At 37.2% G+C, this 19,696-nt stretch overlaps 1 protein-coding gene and 1 long non-coding RNA gene across 2 annotated transcripts in view; one reads left to right on the top strand and one right to left on the bottom strand.

Annotated features, from left to right (window-relative positions):
• Positions 1–19,696, bottom strand: part of LOC137082063 (Fc receptor-like protein 5) — a 95,878-nt gene that overhangs the window by 17,038 nt on the left and 59,144 nt on the right. The gene's annotated exons all lie outside the window — the stretch shown is intronic.
• On the top strand, positions 17,807–18,578 carry LOC137080288 (uncharacterized). The gene is made up of 3 exons (XR_010906153.1): positions 17,807–17,954; positions 18,110–18,186; positions 18,482–18,578. It is a non-coding gene; the product is annotated as an uncharacterized lncRNA (long non-coding RNA).

The raw sequence follows: 19,696 nt of genomic DNA, 5'->3' as shown, positions 1-19,696 counted from the left end.
GTATAGATAGACAGACAGACAGACAGACAGAAGTATAGACAGACAGACAGACAGAAGTATAGATAGACAGACAGACAGACAGACAGACAGAAGTATAGAGAGACAGACAGACAGAAGTATAGATACACAGACAGACAGACAGACAGACAGACAGAAGTATAGATAGACAGACAGACAGATAGACAGACAGACAGAAGTATAGATAGACAGACAGACAGACAGACAGAAGTATAGATAGACAGACAGACAGAAGTATAGCTAGATAGACAGACAGACAGAAGTATAGCTCGATAGACAGACAGACAGAAGTATAGATAGATAGACAGACAGACAGAAGTATAGATAGATAGACAGACAGACAGAAGTATAGATAGACAGACAGACAGACGTATGGATGGATGGATGGATAGTTTTCAGTTCAGTCTGAGAGAGAGTTCATATGAATAACACAGAATGACATTATTATTACACAGGAACATATTCTGTGTTATACTACCGGTCACAACCCGTCTTCATTTATCTGCATCCTGACAAAAGAATAAACCATGTATAAATATAATTTCAATATGTATGTATAGATAACCCTTTCATGATGATGTGTGCAAAAAATCAATGAGCTATTCAAAAATTAACTTTGATTAATTCATTAAATTTTTCTGTCATTTCTGAGCTTTCACGTTGTCATAAGATGGCAGTACCAAGAAATAAGTGTGTGTGGTCACACGACCAAACTACACAACAATGTTAGACCTGCCCAGAACTCATGTAGACATCTTAAATGTGTATTATAAATGAAAATTTGCTTCATAATAGAAGTTGCTTTTTAATACCACACTAAAAATATGCGAGGAAAATTTACGGTCACAATTGTGACTGGTGGGATTAAACGGCATTAGTAATGAAAACATTAAACCCATTGACTGGCTTTTCTACGAATATTAAGGTGATATAAGAAAAATATATTTACAAGGTGAATTTCGACTTTACACCAATACTATCAATCAATCAATCAACTTTATTTATATCGCGCTTTTCCAATGCCGATTGTTTCAAAGCAGCTTCACAGTGTTAAACAGGACAATACTGCAACAAAATTAGATTCGGCTGTACAGTCGCTCCGGAGAAAACAGTGATGTTATCAGCTTAGTTTAATTTATCATAGAGCGACAATGTGAGCAGATCAGTATTATAGTTTATAGAGGACTTTACATTGGCAATGAATGAAACTAAGACAGTGGACATGGTCATCAGTGTTAGGAATGAGCAAAACAGTCCTTGTCCTTATTCCTCTGTTATTTCCAGACATGTATTTAGTCGAGTTTTATCCTTTAAACTGCTCGGTGTCCATATCTCTTCCGATCCGTCATGGGACGCCCACATTAAGTACATGATTATGAAAGTACGAATCTATTATCTTTGTGTTGCTAAAAAAGTGGGTCTACCTTGTGATGTTTAATGCACATTTGAGCTCTTAGAAAATGTAAATATTATAATAACTGTATTCAAAACACATATTCATGAGATGAGAATGTGTTTTAAGAGGATGGACATTTGACCTTTGCATGTGAAATATTTGATCAGAATTATTAAAGAATAATATCCTGAGACCAATTTGTTGTTCTTGTTGTGCAACAAGACCTTCAGATAAAATTATTAAATCATGGTAATGTCATTTTTTATATAAAGTTAACCATGCTGAAAAGCCACAGAATAGTAAGAATGGCTCGACACACACAAGACGTGCAGTGACTGAATAATGACTAAAAGTGAATCTCTTCAGTCTATTCTAACAGATGTGGTTAATAAGAGTTAAAATATGGATTTAGATGATCATTAGACAGATGTGAATATGAAGACTCACCTGATACAGTCAGTGTAAGAGCATCACTGATGTCTGTGACTGGTCTCTTTCCTCTACAGCTGAATTCAACACTGAGAGACACATCAGCTGTGAAACTGTACTCTGCTGTTGGTGTTGTATATGTATAGTCAGTGTATCCATCTCCATCTCTAAACCATCTGTATCTCCACTGAGTGTCTCCTCCTCCTGGTATGACACATGTGAGAGTGACTGTCTCTCCACTGAACACTGGCTGATCCGACTTCACCATCACTACAGGTTTCACTGAGAAACAGAAGGAAATATTGAAAAGCATTGCAGATCACTGTCAGGAACTCAAAGCTTCTTCATGAGGAAAACACTATAAATTCAATTATACATCTAGAACATATTTTCTTGTCAATTGTAATTATACATCTAGAACATATTTTCTTGTCAATTGTAATATACATCAAAAACTGGTGTTAAAAACTAAATTAAACTGATATATGGGTCAATGACGAATAAGGTTTCCAAGATCATTTTTTATTTTTTTTTAAGCAAAATGGTTTTGAAATGCATTTTTATGTCCAAACAAATGTTTGATGTTGCTTCATATTGGTTTTATAGCTTTTTAGGCAGCATTAATTCATTATTAAACAAGATTTCTGATTTTACCACCCAGAAAATGTCAGGTGGTGCGACCATATATTCATTTAAATAAATATACATTTAATGTACTTAGCACTACTGAGAACTTGTAAATATCAGTCCTTGTAGTGTCTTAAATGCATATTGCATTGTAAATTCCCCTTTCATTTCTTTATTTGTTGTCTTTTTTATTCCAATTCATATAAATGGCTACTTTTCTATGTGTTCAAACACCAATTTTTCGATAAGGAGTTTTTATTTTTGGTTTTAATTGTTAAAATGATTTGTATATGTTATATAAAGTTGTACAGTTATATTTCTTACTTTATTTTGCAATTGCAGTGGAAATTGATACATTTAAATGAAAATATGCTGGTTGCGATGGCGCAAAATAACTGCCCGTGAACTGAGAAAAGTCAAGCGTGCAGCTGCCAAGATGCCACTTGCCACCAGTTTGGCCATATTTCAGAGCTGCAACATCACTGGAGTGCCCAAAAGCACAAGGTGTGCAATACTCAGAGACATGGCCAAGGTAAGAAAGGCAGAAAGTCGACCACCACTGAACAAGACACACAAGCTGAAACGTCAAGACTGGGCCAAGAAATATCTCAAGACTGATTTTTCTAAGGTTTTATGGACTGATGAAATGAGAGCAAGTCTTGATGGGCCAGATGGATGGGCCCGTGGCTGGATTGGTAATGGGCAGAGAGCTCCAGTCCGACTCAGACGCCAGCAAGGTGGAGTTGGAGTACTGGTTTGGGCTGGTATCATCAAAGATGAGCTTGTGGGGCCTTTTCGGGTTGAGGATGGAGTCAAGCTCAACTCCCAGTCATACTGCCAGTTTCTGGAAGACACCTTCTTCAAGCAGTGGTACAGGAAGAAGTCTGCATCCTTCAAGAAAAACATGATTTTCATGCAGAACAATGCTCCATCACACGCGTCCAACTCCACAGCGTGGCTGGCAAGAAAGGGTATAAAAGAAGAAAATCTAATGATATGGCCTCCTTGTTCACCTGATCTGAACCCCATTGAGAACCTGTGGTCCATCATCAAATGTGCGATTTACAAGGAGGGAAAACAGTACACCTCTCTGAACAGTGTCTGGGAGGCTGTGGTTGCTGCTGCACGCAATGTTGATGGTGAACAGATCAAAACACTGACAGAATCCATGGATGGTCACTGATTTGTTTTTGTCTGGTTTTTGAATGTCAGAAATGTATATTTGTGAATGTTGAGATGTTATATTGGTTTCACTGGTAAAAATAAATAATTGAAAGGGGTATAAATTTGTTTTTTGTTAAGTTGCCTAATAATTATGCACAGTAATAGTCACCTGCACACACAGATATCCCCCTAAAATAGCTAAAACTAAAACTTCCAAAAATGTTCAGCTTTGATATTAATGAGTTTTTTGGTGTTCATTGAGAGCATGGTTGTTGTTCAATAATAAAATTAATCCTCAAAAATACAACTTGCCTAATAATTCTGCACTCCCTGTATATGCAGTACTTTTGAATCTTGAATGTGGGATTACTCTTATAGGTAGGGCCTATTCTATCTACAAGATCATCTGGAGCATCATTAAAATCGCCTCCAATAATCAAGTGTGCATTCTTATTTTTGTTTTTAAAGGCTTCAAGTTTCATACAAAGTTGTAAAAACATTATTTTTGCTTGAGCTGTATTGTTATAGTTATATAAATTGCAAACTATAAAGAAGGAATTGTTTAATTTGAAAACCAAGATTATCCATCTACCCTCATTTGATGTCACTGATTCAATTATATCTCCTTTAAAGTTATTAAGTAGAATAGCAACAACTGCAGATTGTTGAGAGGCATGACAGAAATAACAGACATCACCCCACTGTGCTTTCCAAAAACCTCATATCATTGACCACCGCATGAGTCTCTTGAAAAAAAATCAAATCAGAACTAAAATGGAAGTCGGTCACAATGAAAGAAGAAAAAAAGAGCTAGATGGCTGTTAGTTATAAGAACTAAGAAAGAAAGAGAAAAGAAAAACACCCTGAGATAGAAAATTTCAGAGATTAGCTTACCGCTAAGTAGAAAGCTCTAAACATGAGTACTTTAAGTAACTAATTTGTAAAACTTTTTTTTATTTTTTATATTTATTAGAGTGAACATATTGCTCTTATAATTGTAAACAAAGAGAGCAAATTAACCCATCAGGAATGAGTGGCACTACCTTGAAAAATTGTAGCCTACGTTAGTCATTTTAACCGGTTAAGCTGTGTGTCTCACACCGCTAATGATGACAGCAGGACCCTGCCATTTCGTTTTCTTTCCATCAGAACGCGCTTGCTTCACAAGAGGCCACAGTTTGTTTCTGCATTGTCTCTCCTGCTGGGTTAAGTCCTCAGTCATCCGAAGGTTCCTTCTCTTCATGACATCAGCGTTGAGGGAAGCTCTCCATAGATTGAATCTGAAGGTGCGCATGCTGAACTGAATGATAACGGGTCGTGTGCTTTTATCCTCTCTCGGGCGTCCGACTTGCTTTTTTCCTCTGGAATGATTTCTGCAATAATCTCCAGAACCTGTTTCCTCACATCCTCGTTACTGTTTTCTGGAAGATTCAAAAGGCGAAGATTGCATCTCCTACTGTACCGTTCAGACTCTTCTTGTTTCTCCCGCAGGATTGTCACCTGGTCACTCATCTTCTTTACTGTGTCCTCAGTGCCTTTACACTGGATTTCCAGTCCTTTCACACTTTCTTGCACACTAGCAATATCGGCAGTATTTTTCATGACCATTTCTTCAAATTTCAAAAAGCGGTCGTTTAAGCCATTAATGGCTTTTAGGATGTCAGCATTTGAAACGGTTTCCTTTTCTTTGGAGCAGACCTTCTTGGGATTTGGGCTCTTTGTGGGAGTATCATGAAGAGCTGTACATAAGCCAGAGAATGAATTTTCGTCAACTAAATCCATTGTCAAGCCTTCTTTTCTCACCTTCTTGGAATCTCTCTTTGACATCTTCTCACGTGTCCTATCTGTTTGCAAAGCTTTGGTTTACAACGCACGTGTTCTTGTTTAGCACAACTTTGGCTATCAACGAGCAGTACGTAAGCTACTTGCTGTTTCACAAATTTGAACCAACTTAAGTCCATTTATTTAGGCGAATGAACTTACGGATGCAAGATCAACATTTCACTCCTTCGTTTATCGATGAAATAGTTTTAATGGTTAGTTTAAATCATTAGTACTCAGTCAGAGTCTCGAAGCTCAGAATAAGACGTCTGCACAGCTCGTCATCTTGGACCAACCCTCCATCTGTAGGATTTTAACACTTCTGGTTCCCTCATAATGAAGTCGATGTTTTTTTTAATGGGGTTTTGAGTAAATGACTGAAATAAGGTCTGTGGTGAACTCAAGCTGAAGACTTGTCATAAACTTAGTGATGGTGATGTTGAAGACGAGCGACTGTGCTGTAAATTGTTTATAGACGACCTTTTGCTTTTTACTTCTGGCGACTGCATTTAGGCTTCAAAATCCATAAAAGTTGAAAATGATCTTGACGGACAAATGTAAGCAGAACCGGACTGATCATCGGGAGCACCGGGTGGATTCCAGCTGGCCTGGAGAGTTTTTTTCGAGTATGGCTCGACTTGACGTTAATAGAACAGAACGTCCTTGTATGGGCCGTACGGGCTCTTCTCCCGGTAGGGTGCGCGCGTGTGACTAGAGCGAGAGACGAAATGCACGCCCGTAAACACTCGTCCGTGAACACTTAAGTCGCCCGCCGCTTTCCACTTTATTCCTATGGGTGACGTCGAGCGACTTCAACGCTTCAGCACAGCATTCCGGGAAGGCAGCGCTGCATTTGAACCGATTTGAACGCAGAAATGACGGGAAGCTTCACAGCATCGCTTCAGTCGCGTCTCAAAGTGGATTTCCGCGCCACTGCTGTCACAGGACTTCACCAAATCATACCAAAGAAGTGTGTTTTTGACAGAGCGGTCCCAGCGATAAAGGTTCGGTCCTGCTTTGGAAGCAGCCGGTGAGTAAAACTGCTTAAAATGTCTATGCTGTTGGCTATCGTCGCGTGAGTAAACATCAGTAAACGACACGATCGCGTGCTTCGTCATTCAGATGTGCTAACGGTTACTCCATTGCTGTTCTCTGTATAACGTTACACTAGTCTGACGTGCAAAACCGTTTTGCTTGCTACTTCTAAGGTCCAGTCACATACAATAGTCCATAAACTGAATCATGTCCTCATAAACTGCGAGTAAACACACACAAATGTTGACAGGCCACTAAATGCAGTACATACCACAGAGACGGACGTCCTGATGTTGCCGTTTCTCCTGTTCAATTTATTTCTGCCTCAGATTTGATTCTGGATCATTATCTGTATTAGCTGAGATAGCCATGGGTTTCTCCACGGTTGAGGACGTCACCGCTTTGTTTGCGATCGTCATTCTTTAACTCCGCCCACACGATACGCCTCCATCCGCTCGTTTTTTTTCGGAAAGACTCTGTACAGCCTATATTTCTTTTATAAATATAATAGTACTAAAGACTTTTCGGAGATATGAAGGATACAATACTACTCTATAGGTACTCAAGATTGACACGAGATTGACTGAAACTGAGTGTTTCACCCCCCTTTAATCAGAGCCGACCGCTACAAAGGACGAATTGGGAAGACATCAGGCGGAGGTCTGTGCTGTTATATTAATTTAAATTGGTGCACTGACGTTTCAGTATTATACAAAATACAAACATCGTTGCCCCTTGTTGGAGTTCCTGGCTATAGACTGCAGGCCATTTTATGCCCCTAGAGAGTTTGCCTCTGTTATATTTGGTTGTGTGTATATTCCACCTGGAGTTAACACACGGGAAGCGCAGTACGTTCTAACGGAGCTGATTATAAACATTGAGGATAAGCACCTTGACTCTGTACTACTTGTTATGGGTGACTTTAATGCATGTCATTTGAAACATGATCTGCCCAAATATAAACAGCTAGTTAGTTGTCCGACTCGGGGAGGAAATATACTGGATCATTTATCGTTCACTTCTCCGTGCCCCTCTTGGGAACTCAGATCATGGTTTAATTCAGATGGTCCCCATCTACAAACAAAAACTAAAACTAGCAAGGGCGGTACAGTATACATCTAAAAGATGGATGACAGAGGCAATTGGGATGTAACAAGTCTGTGTAGATACCACTGATTGGGAATCCATGCGTGCTTCTTGTGACTCTTTGGACTCATATACTGACACTGTGTGTTCATACATTACATTCTGTGAGCAAGCTTGTATTCCCACCAAAACTGTGGTGAATCATAACAACAACAACAAACCCTGGTTCACAAAATCCCTCAGGCTGCTCAGGGAAACCAAAGAACAGGCCTACAGAGAAGGACATGGAGATAAATACAGGCTGGCCAGACAAAAGTTAAATAAAGCTATTAGGAAAGCAAAAAGTGCCTATAAAGTGAATATGGAGGAACAATTTGGCATTAATGACTCTTCTTCAGCTTGGAGGTCGCTAAAAACTTGACAGGCTATAAAAATAAAAAAACAACAAGTCACTCCATCTGCTAAACTGGCCAATGAATTCAATGTTTTTTATACAAGATTTGAGAAATCCTATTGGGTGTTTATTGAGGTAACCCGTGTGATGTGAACTGCCGGCTGGCCTTTAATGTGACGTCATACACACTCTATGGGGAACTTACTAACTTCCTGCTGTCTGTTCTCAAGCTCTTTTCTCTGGAAGCATTGGTGCACAAGATCTTAATGACACTGGGCAGAACTCATTTCTGTTTCATACAGTAGATTATAATCTCTTGAAATTAAGATCTTTTCAAAAGTTTGATTGAATAAATAGCAGATTTCTGTAATAATTTGCAGCAGAAGGAAATACAGTCAGATGATTCTGTGAAATATGCAAAACATGGACATAAAACATCGGCAAAGAGACAAATATGGGATCCTAAAGTGTATCCATGAAGACAAATAAAATACTATAACAAAATTCATATTGGTTAAAAAATACTGCAGTGATGTACAGTACCTTGAGTGAGTCCAGACTGAACGAGGGCCATCAGCACTGAAAGCAGAAGAAACACAGATATGAATCATTTCCATTCATTCAACACAATGTCAATCACACACTCAAACATGTCATGATTCAATGATTCAATGATGGATTCACTGATGGATTCACTGATGGATTCTCTGATGGATTCACTGATTCACTAATGGATTCACTGATGGATTCACTGATTCACTGATGGATTCACTGATGGATTCACTGATTCTCTGATGGATTCTCTGATGGATTCACTGATGGATTCACTGATTCTCTGATGGATTCACTGATGGATTCACTGATGTATTCACTGATGGATTCACTGATGGATTCACTGATGGATTCACTGATGGATTCACTGATGGATTCTCTGACTGATTCTCTGATGGATTCACTGATGGATTCACTGATGGATTCTCTGATGGATTCACTGATGGATTCTCTGATGGATTCTCTGATGGATTCACTGATGGATTCACTGATGGATTCTCTGACTGATTCTCTGATGGATTCACTGATGGATTCACTGATGGATTCTCTGATGGATTCACTGATGGATTCACTGATGGATTCACTGATGGATTAATTGATGGATTCACTGATTCACTGATGGATTCTCTGACTGATTCACTGATGGATTCACTGATGGATTCACTGACTGATTCTCTGATGGATTTTCTGATGGATTCACTGATGGATTAACTGATGGATTAATTGATGGATTCACTGATGGATTCACTGATGGATTCACTGATGGATTCTCTGATGGATTCACTGATGGATTCTCTGATGGATTCTCTGATGGATTCACTGATGGATTCACTGATGGATTCTCTGACTGATTCTCTGATGGATTCACTGATGGATTCACTGATGGATTCTCTGATGGATTCACTGATGGATTCACTGATGGATTAATTGATGGATTCACTGATTCACTGATGGATTCTCTGACTGTTTCACTGATGGATTCACTGATGGATTCACTGACTGATTCTCTGATGGATTTTCTGATGGATTCACTGATGGATTAACTGATGGATTAATTGATGGATTCACTGATGGATTCTCTGATGGATTCACTGATGGATTCACTGATGGATTCTCTGATGGATTCACTGATGGATTCTCTGATGGATTCACTGATTAACTGATGGATTCACTGATGGATTCACTGATTCACTGATGGATTCTCTGATGGATTCACTGCTGGATTCACTGATGGATTCACTGATGGATTCACTGATTCACTGCTGGATTCACTGATTCACTGATGGATTCTCTGATGGATTCACTGATGGGTTCACTGATTCTCTGATGGATTCACTGACGGATTCACTGATGGGTTCACTGATGGATTCACTGATGGATTCACTGATGGATTCACTGATGGATTCTCTGATGGATTCACTGATGGATTCACTGATGGGTTCACTGATGGATTCACTGATGGATTCTCTAATGGATTCACTGATGGATTCTCTGATGGATTCACTGATTCACTGATGTATTCTCTGATGGATTCACTGATTCACTGATGGATTCACTGATGGATTATCTGATGGATTCACTGATTAACTGATGGATTCACTGATGGATTCACTGATTCACTGATGGATTCTCTGATGGATTCACTGATGGATTCACTGATGGATTCACTGATGGATTCTCTGATGGATTCACTGATTCACTGATGGATTCTCTGATGGATTCACTGATGGATTCACTGATTCACTGATGGATTCTCTGATGGATTCACTGATGGATTCACTGATTCACTGATGGATTCTCTGATACTCAACGAAAGCAACATAGTTTGAACCCCTTACATGAAAGCCAATATTAAATTAGTATAAATAAGATTAAATTGTGCACATTTCACACTTTAATGAATATTATATTGTGGTAAATAAAAAATAAAAAAATAACTTTGTACAGTAACTCACATGTATGTGTTATATACTAATATATAAATATATACAGCATAATGCAGCGAATACTAATATTAATGTGATTCACTGATGGATTCACTGCTGGATTCACTGATTCACTGATGGATTCTCTGATGGATTCACTGATGCGTTCACTGATGTGTTCACTGATTCACTGATGGATTCTCTGATGGATTCTCTGATGAATTCACTGATTCACTGATGAATTCACTGATTCACTGATGGATTCTCTGATGGATTCTCTGATGAATTCACTGATTCACTGATGAATTCACTGATTCTCTGATGGATTCTCTGATGGATTCTCTGATGAATTCACTGATTCACTGATGAATTCACTGATTCTCTGATGGATTCTCTGATGGATTCACTGATGAATTCACTGATTCACTGATGAATTCACTGATGAATTCACTGATGAATTCACTGATTCTCTGATGGATTCTCTGATGGATTCACTGATGAATTCACTGATTCACTGATGAATTCACTGATTCACTGATGAATTCACTGATTCTCTGATGGATTCTCTGATGGATTCTCTGATGAATTCTCTGATGGATTCACTGATTCACTGATGAATTCACTGATTCTCTGATGGATTCTCTGATGGATTCTCTGATGGATTCTCTGATGAATTCACTGATTCACTGATGAATTCACTGATTCTCTGATGGATTCTCTGATGGATTCACTGATGAATTCACTGATTCACTGATGAATTCACTGATTCACTGATGGATTCACTGATTCACTGATGGATGCATTGATGGATTCACTGATGGATTCTCTGATGGATTCACTGATAGATTATCTGATGGATTCACTGATGGATTCTCTGATGGATTCACTGATTAACTGATGGATCACTGATTCACTGATGGATTCACTGATTCACTGATGGATTCACTGCTGGATTCACTGCTGGATTCACTGATTCACTGCTGGATTCACTGATTCACTGATGGATTCTCTGATGGATTCACTGATGCGTTCACTGATTCACTGATGGATTCTCTGATGGATTCACTGATTAACTGATGGAATCACTGATTCACTGATGGATTCACTGCTGGATTTACTGATTCACTGATGGATTCACTGATGGATTCACTGATGGATTCACTGATTCACTGCTGGATTCACTGATGGATTCTCTGATGGATTCACTGATGCGTTCACTGATTCACTGATGGATTCACTGATGGATTCTCTGATGGATTCACTGATGGATTCACTGATGGATTCTCTGATGGATTCTCTGATGCATTCACTGATGGATTCTCTGATGGATTCACTGATGGATTCTCTGATGGATTCACTGATTTTCTGATGGATTCACTGATTCACTGATGGATTCTCTGATGGATTCTCTGATGGATTCTCTGATGGATTCTCTGATGGATTCACTGATGGATTCTCTGATGGATTCACTGATGGATTCACTGATTCACTGATGGATTCTCTGATGGATTCACTGATGGATTCACTGATTCACTTTCGGATTCTCTGATACTCAACGAAAGCAACATAGTTTGAACCCCTTACATGAAAGCCACTATTAAATTAGTATAAATAAGATTAAATTGTGCACATTTTACACTTTAATGACTATTATATTGTGGTAAATAAAAAAATAAAAAAATCACTTTGTACAGTAACTCACATGTATGTGTTATATACTAATATATAAATATATACAGCATAATGCAGCAAACACTAATATTAATGTGATTAATGTTTCACAGCGCTGATTCTTCACTGGAACAGAACGAGCTTCAGAAGTCAAAACCAAATGAGGTCAAAGTGTTTGAGGCACACACAGCACTTATGCAAAGAAAATATTGTAATAACCGGCAGTTATTCTGAAGAACTTTGGGCTGATGGTCTGATTCTTTATCCTTTTATTCAGAACACAGTCAGGGCCAAATCGCCATGTCCCTCCCCTACACACCTCTCTCTCTCTCTCTCTCTCTCTCTCTCTCTCTCTCTCTCTCTCTCTCTCTCTCTCTCTCTCTCTCTCTCTCTCTCTCTCTCTCTCTCTCTCTCTCTCTCTCTCTCTCTCTCTCTCTCTCTCTCTCTCTCTCTCTCTCTCTCTCTCTCTCTCTCTCTCTCTCTCTCTCTCTCTCTCTGCGTGTTGGGAGTGTTTAGGGTGAGAGTGGCGTTGAGTGGGATTTGAACTGCAAAACTTTTTTACTTTTTTTCTTCTTTCTCTTTCTTTTTCTTTTTTCCCCTTTCCTTTTTTCTGTTTTTCTCTACCCCTTTTTTCTTTTTCTTTCTTTTTTCTTTCATTTTCCTCACCCTCTTTTTTAATTTCGTTTGCATGTTCTGACAGTTTTCAGTAAGCGTTTCCTTTGAGTGCAAAGTTTGTGCGATAGGATGGCATCTCTTGAGACGCCATCTCTATCTTTACAGCATGGCGTGCGGTGTGTACCTGACGATGGAGTTAAGGTGGAGGGCGTTCTTGTGGCAGTGGGAGATGAGGTAGGGGTAGAGGTAAGAAAAAAATATGGCTAGTAGGTTGATTGAAAATGGCATTGTCATACGTGAGAATCTTGTGCAAGTTACTCCACTTTATGCACCGTCTAGCAAAATTATAATTTCAAATGTTCGGCCTTTTATTTCTAATGAGGCGTTGGAACGTGAATTATTGAGATTCGGTAAGTTTGCTAGTGAGTTCAGAACGATCTCCGTAGGTTGTAAACATCCGTCTCTAAAACATGTTCAGTCTTAGACGACAAGTATATATGTTTTTGGATTCTCCAGAAAATACGTTGGATGTTTCTTTTCGTGTTAAGCACGAAGGACGGTCATATATGGTTTCACGAGTTTGTGTGCCCATATAATCTTAGTGAAAGTGGTAAACAGATTTGGCTTGCTGTCTGCTATAGAGGGGCTCGGAGAGGATATTCTACCCGAGCTCCGATTGCCCCCCTATAACAGGCAAATTGAATGAATAAAATAATGAATGAATGAGTCATTTATATAGCGCTTTCATATGTACTACTGTACACCCAAAGCGCTTTACACTCATGTCAGGGATCTCTCCTCAACCACCACCAATGTGGTGTACAAAAGGAGGAGCAGGGGAGGAGGAGGGATGCTTCAGGAACCAAAAAGGGGAAGAGGTAAGCTGCTGGTTTTATACCTTGGTATTAATTGAAAGATTAGATGGGCGTACTCCTCCCGAAATTACGTTTATTAACTTCACTTATGCGACTACTGGTAGTTTGCGATGTTTTGATTGTGGTGACATAGGGCATAAGCGCATTGCTTGTCCACATAAGGAGCCAGGAGCAGTGAAGCATGTTTCAGAGGGCGAGGTTGATGCTATGATCACCTCAGAAAATATTGTTGGTAAGCAAATCGCAGGTTCTTCTGAAGTTCGATTAGACACTGACACGGCAGCGAGTGTCTCTGAATCAGAGCCTGCGGTGCTGGTACAGTCAGCTGAGTGCAGTGACTGACGTCTCTCGCAGGGGTGATGCGGAGAAGGTCACAGCTGTACATACTGTTCATGTAGATAACAGCAGCGTTGAGCAAAGTGACTTTAATGTTGAGGAATCTGATGAGATTAATCTGAGTGGGTCACTAAACTGTACAAACAATGATACTATTGATGACATGAATGATGAAACAGATTCTATTGACATTGATAGTGTACATGGAGATTTTCAAAGGGAACTGTCATTGTATACCCTTGAAGAAATAAATCTTTTTTGGATGATAATTTTGGTAAACAGGTGAATGTTAAAGATTTTTTCCCAGACATTGAGAAGTTTGTTAGGTCTGTTACAGTTCTCCAGAAAGCAGTTGGGTTTGATATTTTGAGTGAAAAGAAGCGTTTTCGGTTGAAGAAGCATCTTACAGCGATAAGGAAGGTTAAGAAAGGAGGGAAAAAAGGTTTTTGAATAACTGATCAGAAATACATCACATGGGTTATCTTTCTTTTTTTCCTTTTCTGTTATGTCTGTCACTCCTCTTCTTAAATATATATATATATGGATATTTTAAGGGTGGGCTCCATTAATGTTAATGGTGGGAGGGATGGATAGACATAAACGAGATTTGTTATTAGAAAGTATACAGCTAAAAAAATGTAATGTTGTGTTGCTTCAAGAAACTCACAGTGATGCAGAAAATGAAACTGATTGGAAAATGTGTTTAGAAGGGGCAACAGATCCTTAGTCATGGGACAAACTATAGTGCAGTTGTGGCCATTCTTTTCTCCCCAGAAACTAGAGTTAATATTTTAAGCTCTGAAGAAGTTATAAAAGGTCGTCTTGTTCTAGTGAAGGTGGAAATTGAAGGTTTTCTGTTTTGTTTCATAAATGTCTATGTACCAAATGTAGGGCATGAGAGGATGACGTTTTTTTACGATTTTAAATATAGTGTCACAATAATAATTATAATGTGATAATTGGAGGAGATTGGAATTGCATAGAAAATTTTATTAAGGATCGAACTTCTGAGGAACCTCATATGCAATCTTCTGTTTACTTGTCTAAATTAGTAAAAGAAACCGAACTTTTAGATATGTGGAGAGTAAAAAATAGTACTGCTAGGCAATACACTTGGGTAAAAGTATCTGAGAATAGAGTGAGTGCTGCCCAGTTGGACAGAATTTATATATCTAAATGTCTTAGTAATCGAGTCAATGAGTGCTCAATTTTACCAGTGGGGTTTTCAGACCATCACATCCCTTGTGAAAAAGAAGTGTGCTTAATTGTATTGAAAGTGTATTTTTTGTGTACTTAATATATTTAAAGTATATTTTTTAAAAACTGCACTTGTAGATAATATGATATAATTAAAATTAAGTGCCACTTAAGTGTACTTAAAGAGAATACACTTTAATGACAATATTTCTAAACACACTTAAGTACACTTTTTTAAAATTCACTTTGTAATAATATCTAATTAATTTGTATTTTTAAAAAGTACACTTTCATGACGATATTTATAAACACACTTTAGTGCACTTTTAATTAGTGCACTTTATAATAATATCTAATTAATTTGTACTTTAACAAAGTACACTTTCATGACGATATTTATAAACACACTTTAGTACACTTATAATAAGTGCGCTTTGTAATCATAGACTGTAAAAAAATATGGACGTAGTGTCCGTGACGTCACCCATAGGATTCTGATAAGCCGTTCTGAAGCTTAAAGTATGGGCGAGCTGGGCGTTGCCATCTTGTGAGCGAGTCATCGTGTGTCACTCCCGGATAACAGAAAATGGGCAAAAAGGCGGGATGTGCGCGGAGCTGAGGTGACGCAATAACTATAGACGGCGGATAAATGGCTATCCACTTGTAACCACGCCCTTAATTATGCAGAACCTTAAGGCTTTATATAATGTAAACGAATGAGTTATAAAAAAATTCACCCCCCTCAGAGTTGTCATGAAGATCAAAATTAGCCTTATAAGCCAAAACCACAATTTGTACCAGGCTGTAAACATGTTTTTTTCTGCTTTAAAGTTGAGAATTTTAACATGGGGCTCAATGAGATTCTGCTCCCTTCTGGAGCCTGCCTCTAGTGGCCAGTTAAGGAATTACAGTTTACATTACTTCCATATTGGCTTCAAGAGAGATCGCGGGAGGTTGCCGCTTGTTTGTAATAATATATAATTAATTTGTACTTTAAAAAAGTACACTTTCATGACAATATTTATAAACACACTTTAGTGCACTTTTAATAAGTGCGCTTTGTAATAATATATAATTAATTTTCACTTAAAGAAAGTACACTTGTATGACAATATTTATAAACACACTTTAGTGCACTTTTAATAAGTGCGCTTTGTAATAATATATAATTAATTTTCACTTAAAGAAAGTACACTTTCATGACAATATTTATAAACACACTTAAGTGCACTTTTTAAAAATGCACCTTGTAATGTCTACACCTAAATTTACTTAAACCATTTTAATTATGAGTTTGTTTCATAACTATTTTACTAATGACAAAGCACATGGAAAATAAATGATTTTTTTTTTTTTAATTAGTTGTCCAAATTTACATTGGTTAATGTATTTTTCTTCAAAATTTCACTCGCTTACACTCCAGTACAACATACTGTTGAAATGTTATAACTAGCTCCTATGAACTCAACTACAAGTGTCAGTTTTCTACATAATTTGACATTGTCAATCTTTATGAGAGGAGTTGCCTAATGTACTGTAGGCTACTTTACATCTGTGTACAGGATAACCTACTTTCAATATTATGTTGTTGTATGGCGATTAAACACACATTTAATTGCATTAATTGCAAGAAAAAGTTGAACAAATCTAAACCAAATTAATTTGCATTAAAATTCAGTTAAAATAGGCTATTTCATTTTAATCAGACTCTAAACATGATTGACTTTTAGTTAGGTGAATGAGTCAAGTTCTCTGAAATACAGTCCAACTACACAGTGTGTTAGAACAACCTGAACAGAAATGGATAATTAATAAGTGATTTATAATCAACATTTAATGCACGCAATATCTTATTTTATATTTATACTTAATATTTCAATGCGCATGCGCCAAAAATACTACGTCATGATTTTGAAAAATGCGCGGTTCGCCATGATTGCGTCATCGCGATGCGTGAGGAAAATGAAGCTGAAGAGAACAGACAACAGAGGAGCGAACCGTTTGGATCATTACAGATGAGACGTTATATGCTACAAATAACGAGTCAAGTAAGTATATCTTGATATAAGCTCTCTTGATTTTACATTTTCACCGTAATATGGTAGCTCTCTATTACAGTGTAGTAGTTATTTAGTTTAATCGCAGATAGGATAGACGCACTATGGACTCGGGAGGTGAATTAACATTAATCATGTTTCCTATGTATCTAAGATTGTATTATACTAATTTCTTAAATCGGAATGTGATCGCCGGTGTGGGCATGTTCAATGAATTTGCCTGCTGTAAATACAATATTTTAATCGATCTCCTACTTTTTAAATGGACAGAAGACATTTAACGTTATATACATTTATTCCATATATTAACTTAACGTATAACAACAACCAGTAATGAAATAATGATTTTAATATGTTCTTTTCTTTTTGCATTTGGAGAGTAAGATGTAAGTACTATTTGTGTTTTTAATATTTTGTGCTTATTTTATTTTTTTATTTTGTAGGATCAATACAGATGTGTTATTGGAGATCCAGTGCAAGCTGTGTGGAATCACGGAGCCATCCTGATGAGGTCCAGTTAATGTTAATTATGAATTTATGCCCAGCCATGACACAAGCTAAAACATAACTATCAAGTCTTTAGCTTTCAAATGCTTTGCATCTTGTCCATTTGTAAGTAATACATTCCCACTTGTGCATTTACAGATCCCCTAATCATTATATATTTTACAGGCCACACACCCAAAGGAATGGAGCCGCAGCATTGCTGTGCCAGGCGTGGTAAATGCAGGAACATCCTTCATGGAGATGGGCGAGGTAAGCTGAAACTTGCAAGGCAAGATGAGGAAAAATACAAGAATACTTTTCTCAATTTACATTGGTCTTGGGTTATTTATCTATATTTAAGTTATGTTTAATTCCCTGTAAAGTAGGAATAAAAACCATTATTAAAATGTTCTCTATTTTTAAAGTCCAGTGTCAGTGAAGATGATGTGCTCAGTGGGATACGTGAAGGAACCTCTCCAATCACTCTACCCTGACGACTGAGGTAATTCATCACATAGGGGATGCAGTTGTGGTCAAAAGCGTACACACACCGTGCAGAATAAACTGCTTCATCAGGGCAGGACTAGATAAAAAAGAGACAACATGCTCATTTTTATGATCCCTCTTATGGCTATTTCTTTTTTTTTCTTCTTTTTTTCATACAGATACTGCTGTGTGAATATAAACTTTGGAGCACAACTGTACATCTATCGTTTTAATTTAATTGAGCCAATTATAATAATGGATCTGTTTTATAAACAAGTTTTTTCTTTGCGTTTTCTTTTTCTTTCCTCAAGGTATATATTTTTTTTCTTTCCTGCCTCTTTGGAACATGTCCATTCACATCTACTGCGGAGAGATGGTGCACCAGTTTCCTACTGATGGAGAGCTTCTGGGACATAAACAGCTAGAAAATAGTTGGTGACAAACAATTTTGTGTGCCTTTGGAGTTCTTCAGTTTTTTTTTTTTTTTTTTTTTTTCATTCACTAATGCTGGAATAAGATTTTAGAATAAACCTTTTGGTCCTAATTTTGGTGCTAGTAAAGGTTTAAGAGCTTATAAGTTCAGTAACACTTTACAATAAGATCTAATTTGTTAACGTTATTTAATGTATTGACCAACATGATCTAACAGTGATTTCTTTTTATTTCTTTTTTTTATTTAATTTTTTACAGTGTTTATTAATAGTTGTTGACCTTGCTTAATAAATTATAGTTCAAAGCTAGTTAATTAAATTTATAGTCATTGTTCATGCAAGTTAACAATGCATTAAATAATTAACATTTAAGATTGCATTAATAATAGGGGTGTAACAGTACACAAAGCTGACAGTTCGGGGAGGAACACTAAATATAAAAATGCTTCTTTTTTTTTTATTGGTTTACTGAACAAATTGTAATTATCCTAATCTAAAGGTTTCTTAAAGAATTAAAAATATAATATAAAAAATATCTCTACTAATTATTATTATTATTACCTTTATTTAACCAGGAGAAAAACTCACTGAGATTAACATGTCCTGTCCTGGCCAAGATAGCCAGCTGTGTTTGCATGTACAGTTATACATAAAAAGTCACATAAAAAACATAAAACATACAACCAGTCAAAAACAATTACACACCATTAATTTACTCTCAAAATGATGTAGTAAAATTTTAAAATGACTAAATGTCACCAGATCTTTTAGCTTCAACTCAGTCTGGAGCAAATTCCAATCTGAAGCTGCGACATATCTGAAGGATGTTTCACCAAGCTTAACTCTAACAAAGGGCACACAAAGATTATAATTTGACTCAGAATGTAATATATAATTGCCTTGTTGTTTCTGTTTAATCAAACGACAAAGAATGCTGTATAGTGTAGACTATATAGGGAGGCCTTACTTGCACTCGCATTGTATGCAAACGTGTAAACTTCTCATAAGACCGTTTTTGCATTAACTTATAAATCTAATTATAGGTTAGATTTTTTTCAGGTTTTCAGGTTAAGTAGAATATGATGAATATATAGG

This window comes from Pseudorasbora parva, chromosome 1 (genome assembly GCF_024679245.1).
Source record: "Pseudorasbora parva isolate DD20220531a chromosome 1, ASM2467924v1, whole genome shotgun sequence".
NCBI classification, from domain to species: domain Eukaryota; kingdom Metazoa; phylum Chordata; class Actinopteri; order Cypriniformes; family Gobionidae; genus Pseudorasbora; species Pseudorasbora parva.
Note: the sequence above shows the minus strand (reverse complement) of the source record. Positions and strands in the feature narration are given on the sequence as shown.